Raw genomic sequence first — 6,333 nt, 5'->3', positions numbered from 1 at the left:
CAGAGACAGTATATTATTATATGCATTGAACTGTATTCTGGAAGGTTCAATAAGTATTTCTAAGTGTCAAGCTTATCATGTTAGGGCATCTGACCAGCCGCAGGGTCTACAGCAGTGTTGAGGTGGCTCTGGGTAAATCCACACTAGCATACCACCTGAATGCATGCCGAATAGGGCTTCATGCTAAGAGATATGTTAGTGTGGATATTGGAACCGAGCCATACAGTCTCAGGCTTGTTGCGTTGCCACTATTGATGTGTAATTATTCTGAACGCCCAAAATACAGCAAGTTATCCATATGGAGTTAGATTTGAACACAAGACTCGTAACAAACGTTTTATGAACCATGGAGAAATGTAGCCATAAAACAACATGTGCTTCTGTGAAAAATCTGATTAACCACATATTTCGTGAACACGTTTCTGGACGAGGCTGGATACCAGGAGGATCTGAGAATGACAGACTGTTGTTTAGTACAGTAGCCTACACACACACACCATTGTGTTCATATGGACAGATGGAGATAGATACAGTAAACCTACATGAGGTCAGATGATATGGTATATTTCCTCTAGAGAGTATTTTTGTACAGTAATAAGGTGACAGGTCGTTGCATTTCCACAGCACAGCCTTGGGAAGGGAGATTTCACTGGAAATAACTAGGCCATGTCTCCATTTAATCACTTTCCTTACCGTTTTGAAGTAGGAAACCTAAAGTGTTTTATGCCATTGCCACCACATATGAAATGACCAAATCTTTTCCATTTGATCTGGATTTGCCAAGATGTAAAACTATTGACGTAATACTTTTGGATTCAATTCAATCAAACGCACAGTGCAGTATTTGTACAAGACCATATGAATTTGGCCCTCAGTCAGTGGTCAGGTGCCTTGGTAATAGTAAACAAATTGTGAAATATATATCTCTTGCAGTAGCTGACAGCTAGCTGACTGTCAGAGTCCTTTAAGAACAGTGGGTTTGGAGTCAGGCGCAGAGAGCAGAGGGTTCGAATACATGTATATTTTATTACCGGAAAAAACGGTCACACCAAAAACACAAGGCACATCAACTGACCGGCCCATTCACAAGACCCAAAATCCCAGAAAAATAAAATACAATACAATACAACTAACAGTAAAACAATCCCGCACAAACCTAGGCGGGTCTAACCGGCTTAAATAGACAAAAATCAAGAAACACAACGAACAGAAAAGGAAAAAGGGATCGGTGGCGGCTAGTAGACCAGCGACGATGACCACAGAGCACCGCCGGAACAGGCAGGGGAGCCACCTTCGGTGGGAGTCGTGACAGTACCCCCCCTCCCTGATGCACGGCCCCCACAGCGCTCCACCACCGGCCTCGAGGGCGACCCGGGGGTTGAGGCGATCTGGGTGGAGGCGGTGGAAGTCCCTCAGTAGTGACGGGTCCAAAATGTCCCCCACCGGTACCCAGCACCTCTCCTCCAGACCGTACCCCTCCCAGTCCACGAGCAACTGTAGGCCCCTCACCCGGCGTCTCGAGTCCAGAATAGCACGTACTGTGTACGCCGGGGACCCCTCGATGTCCAGAGGGGGCGGAGGGACCTCCGGCACCTCACCTTCCTGCAGGGGACCAGCCACCACCGGCCTGAGGAGAGACACATTAAACGAGGGGTTAATACGATAGTAAATAGGAAGCTGTAACCTATAACACACCTCGTTTATCCTCCTCAGGACTTTAAATGTCCCAACACACTGCGGCCCCAGCTTCCGGCAGGGCAGGCAGAGGGGCAGGTTTAGGGTCGAGAGCCAGACCCGGTTCCTCACTGCGGTGCTGGTCAGCGCTCCTCTTCTTCCGTCCACTAGCCTGTTTTAATGATTCCTGGACGGCTCTCCAGGTGTCCCATGAGCGCTGCACCCATTCCTCCACCACAGGAGCTTCGGTTTGGCTATGATGCCATGGAGCCAGGACCGGCTGGTAGCCCAACACGCACTGGAACGGAGACATGTTAGTAGAGGAGTGGCGGAGGGAGTTCTGGGCTAGATCTGCCCATGGGACGTACCTCGCCCACTCACCAGGCCGGTCGCGACAATACGACCGCAGAAACCTACCCACATCCTGGTTTACTCGCTCCGCCTGCCCATTACTCTCGGGGTGGAAACCCGAGGTCAGGCTGACCGAGACCCGCCGCCGTTCCATGAACGCCCTCCAAACTCTGGACGTGAACTGGGGACCCCGATCAGAAACGATGTCCTCAGGCACCCCGTAGTGCCGGAAGACATGGGTAAGCAGTCTGTAGGGCCGTAGGGAGACCGGGCAATGAGACGGCAGGACTTAGAAAACCGATCCACAATGACCAGGATCGTGGTGTTTCCCTGAGACGGGGGAAGGTCGGTGAGAAAGTCCACCGACAAGTGCGACCACGGCCGTTGTGGAATGGGGAGGGGCTGTAACTTCCCTCTAGGCAGGTGTCGAGGAGCCTTGCTCTGAGCGCACACCGAGCAGGAGGAGACATAAAACCTCACGTCCTTTACCAACGTGGTTCACCAGTACCTCCCCCTATGACTCCGCACTGTCCTCTCGATCCCAGGATGACCCGAAGAGGGTAGTGTATGGGCCCATTTAATCAACTTATCACGGACACCAAGCGGCGCATACTGAACACCTGCTGGACACTGAGGGCGTAACGCCCGCTCGATCTCCGCGTCCACCTCCCATACCACCGGTGCCATCAGACATGAAGCTGGGAGGATGGGAGTCGGCTCGATGGACCGCTCATCGGTGTCATAGAGGTGGGACAGCGCGTCGGCCTTCGTATTTTGGGAGCCTGGCCGATATGAAATCGTTAAAACGGGTAAAGAACATGGCCCACCTGACGCGGATTCAATCTCCTCGCTGCCCACATTACAATGGTCAGTCCAGATGAGGAAAGGGGGCTTAGCCCCCTCAAGCCAATGTCTCCACACCTTCAGAGCCTTGACTACAGCTAACAACTCCCGGTCCCCCACGTCATAGTTCCGCTCCGCCGGACCGAGCTTCTTAGAAAAAAATCGCAGAGGTGGAGCTTTGGTGGCGTGCCCGAGCGCTATGATAGCACGGCTCCCACCCCAGCCTCTGACGGGTCCACCTCCACTATGAATACCACAGAGGGGTCTGGATGAGCCAGCAAGGGAGCGTTGGTGAACAGCTCCTTCAGGCGACTGAAAGCTCTGCCCGCCTCAGCTGACCAGCGCAAGCGCGCCGGCCCCCCCTTCAGCCACCTGACCAAAACCCCTGATAAACCTCCAGTAGTAATGGGCAAACCCTAAAAACCGCTGCACCTCCTTTACCGTGGTCGGAGTCGGCCAATTACGCACAGCTGTAACGCGGTCACACTCCATCACCACCCCAGAGGTGGAAATGCGATAACCCAGGAAGGAAACGGCTTGTTTGGAGAACACACATTTCTCAGCCTTGACTTACAGGTCATGCTCCAGCAGTCGCCCAAGTACCTTGCGCACCAGAGACACGTGTGCGGCGGGTGTGGCAGAATAGATCAGTATGTCATCAATGTACACTACCACTCCCTGCCCTTGCAGGTCTCTGAGAATCTCGTCGCCAAAAGATTGGAAAACGGCTGGAGCATTCTTCAACCCATACGGCATGAGGAGGTACTCATAATGGCCAGACACGGTCTTCCATTCATCTCCCTCCCGGATAAGCACCGGATTATACGCACTCCTAAGGTCCAGTTTTGTGGAGAAACGCGCCCGTAAAATGATTCCACCGCTGTGGCGATGAGAGGTAGTGGGTAACTAAACCCCACTGTGATGGAATTTAGACCTCTATAATCAATGCACGGACGCCGACCTCCCTCCTTCTTCACAAAAAAGAAGCTCAAGGTGACGGGTGACGTGGAGGGCTGAATGTACCCCTGTCCCAGAGATTCAGTGACATATGTCTCCATAGCCAATGTCTCCTCCTGGGACAACGGGTACAAGTGACTTTTGGGAAGTGCAGCGTTTACCAGGAGGTTTATCGCGCAATCCCCTCGTCGATGAGGTGGTAATTGGGTCGCCCTCTTCTTACAGAAGGTGATAGCCAAATCGGCATATTCAGAGGGAATGCGCACAGTGGAAACCTGGTCTGGACTCTCCACTGTCATCGCACCGATGGAAACTCCAATGCACCTGTCTGAACACTCCTCTGACCACCCTCGGAGAGCCCCCTGTCTCCATGAAATCTCTGGATTGTGATTAGCCAGCCAGGGAATTCCCAGCACCACTGGAAACGAGGGTGAATCAATAAGGAAGAGACTAAGCCGCTCCTTATGATTCCCCTGCGTTACCATGTCCAGTGGAACCGTGGCCTCCCTGACCAGCCCTGACCCTAATGGTCGGCTATCTAATGAGTGCACAGTGAAAGGTTGGTCTAACGACACCAGGGGAATCCCTAGCCTTAATGCTAGCCCACGATCCATAAAGTTCCCAGCTGCGCCTGAATCGACTAGCGCCTTATGCTGTAGAGAGGGAGAAAAACCTGAAAAATACATTAGTAAGAACATATGGCCAACAGGTAGCTCTGGGTGAGTCTGGTGCTGACTCACCTGGGGTGAACGAGGAGTGCTCTGCCTGACTTCCCTACTCCCAGACGAGCTCCTCCAGCACCGATCGGCAGTGTGTCCTCTCCGACCACACCTGGTGCAGGAGGAGCCTCCTCCTCTGGTCCCCCTCGATGCGGCCCCCCCTAACTCCATGGGGATTGGAGCGGGAGGGCCTGGAGGTGGAATCAACAGGGCCCGTTCTGGACGCCCGCGGGCAGCCAGCAGGTTGTCCAGTCGGATGGACATGTCAATCAGTTCGTCGAGGGAGAGGGTGGTGTCCCGACAAGCTAGCTCCCTGCGGACGTCCTACCAGAGACTACAGCGATAGTGGTCCATCAAGGCCCTGTCGTTCCACCCCGCAACGGTGGCCAAGGTCCAGAACTCTAGTGCAAAATCCTGCACGCTCCTCGTCTCCTGTCGCAGGTGAAACAGCCGTTCACCCGCCGCTCGGCCCTCTGGTGGGTGGTCGAACACGGCTCGGAACCGGCGGGTGAACTCGGGGTAGTGATCCCTCTCCGAGTCTGGGCCATTCCACACTGCGTTGGCCCACTCCAGGGCTCGACCTGTCAGACAGGAGACGAGGACGCTCACACTCTCCTCCCCCGAGGGAGTCGGATGAACGGTAGCCAGGTACAGCTCCAGCTGTAGTAGGAACCCCTGGCACCAGCCGCCGTTCCATCGTACTCCCTGGGGAGCGCCAGACGCGGGGCACGGATCCGGACGCTGGAGGAGGGATAAGGTGGTGCTGGCGGAAGCGGAGCTGGGGGTGAGGTAGGGAGGCCACTCCTCTCCAATCGGTCCATCCTCTCCATCATCTGGTCCATTGCCGCCCGATCCGGTGGAAAATGGACGTATGATGGAGTACTCGCTCCTCCATCGATGGGAGAGGAGGTGCAGCTGCTCCTGCTGACTCCATTTAAACGGTGCGTGATTCTGTCAGATTCCTTTAAGAACAGTGGGTTTGGAGTCAGGCGCAGAGAGGAGAGGGTTCGAATACACAGGACCCAAAATGTCCAGAAAAATAAAATACAATCGAACATTCACAACTAACAGTAAAACAATCCCGCACAAACCTAGGCGGGCCTAACTGGCTTAAATAGACAAAAATCAAGAAACACAATAAGGAACAGGTGCAACTAATAAGACCAAACGAACACCGAGCACCGCCCGAACAGGCAGGGGAGCCACCTTCGGTGGGAGTCGTGACACTGACATTCATTATGTTGGTATCAGAGACATGGGGGAACTTTAAGGAAATGACTCAGAACACATCAACAACAGCACAGTTTCTGTTTGAGCCATCCCATGATACTTTGTGGTCGTTACAGCACCTACACAAAATAACCCCATAATGTCAAAGGGGAATTATATTTGTATTTTTTCTACAAATCAATTAAATATGAAAAGCTGAAATGTCTTGAGTCAATAAGTATTCAACCCCTTTGTTATGGTAAGCCTAAATAAGTTCAGGAAGAAGAATGTGCTTAAAGTCACAGAAACAGTAGCTTGCATGGACTCACTATGTGCAATAATAGTGTTTTAATACTGTAGTGGGCTAAATCAGGGTCACCGTGATTATTGGTAGTCTTAAACAAATCTACATTGAAACAAAGTATATACCTCACAGACATGGTTATGAGCTTAAAGAAAAGTCACCTATACCATGTCAGATATAGAGTTGATGTATTACATTTTGATTTTGCATCCCAATATTACACTTTATATACATCACAGAATACTTTTTTATTTTTTATTTAAATTTCACCCCCTT

The sequence above is a fragment of the Oncorhynchus clarkii genome, chromosome 19 (assembly GCF_045791955.1).
Source record: "Oncorhynchus clarkii lewisi isolate Uvic-CL-2024 chromosome 19, UVic_Ocla_1.0, whole genome shotgun sequence".
NCBI classification, from domain to species: domain Eukaryota; kingdom Metazoa; phylum Chordata; class Actinopteri; order Salmoniformes; family Salmonidae; genus Oncorhynchus; species Oncorhynchus clarkii.
Note: the sequence above shows the minus strand (reverse complement) of the source record.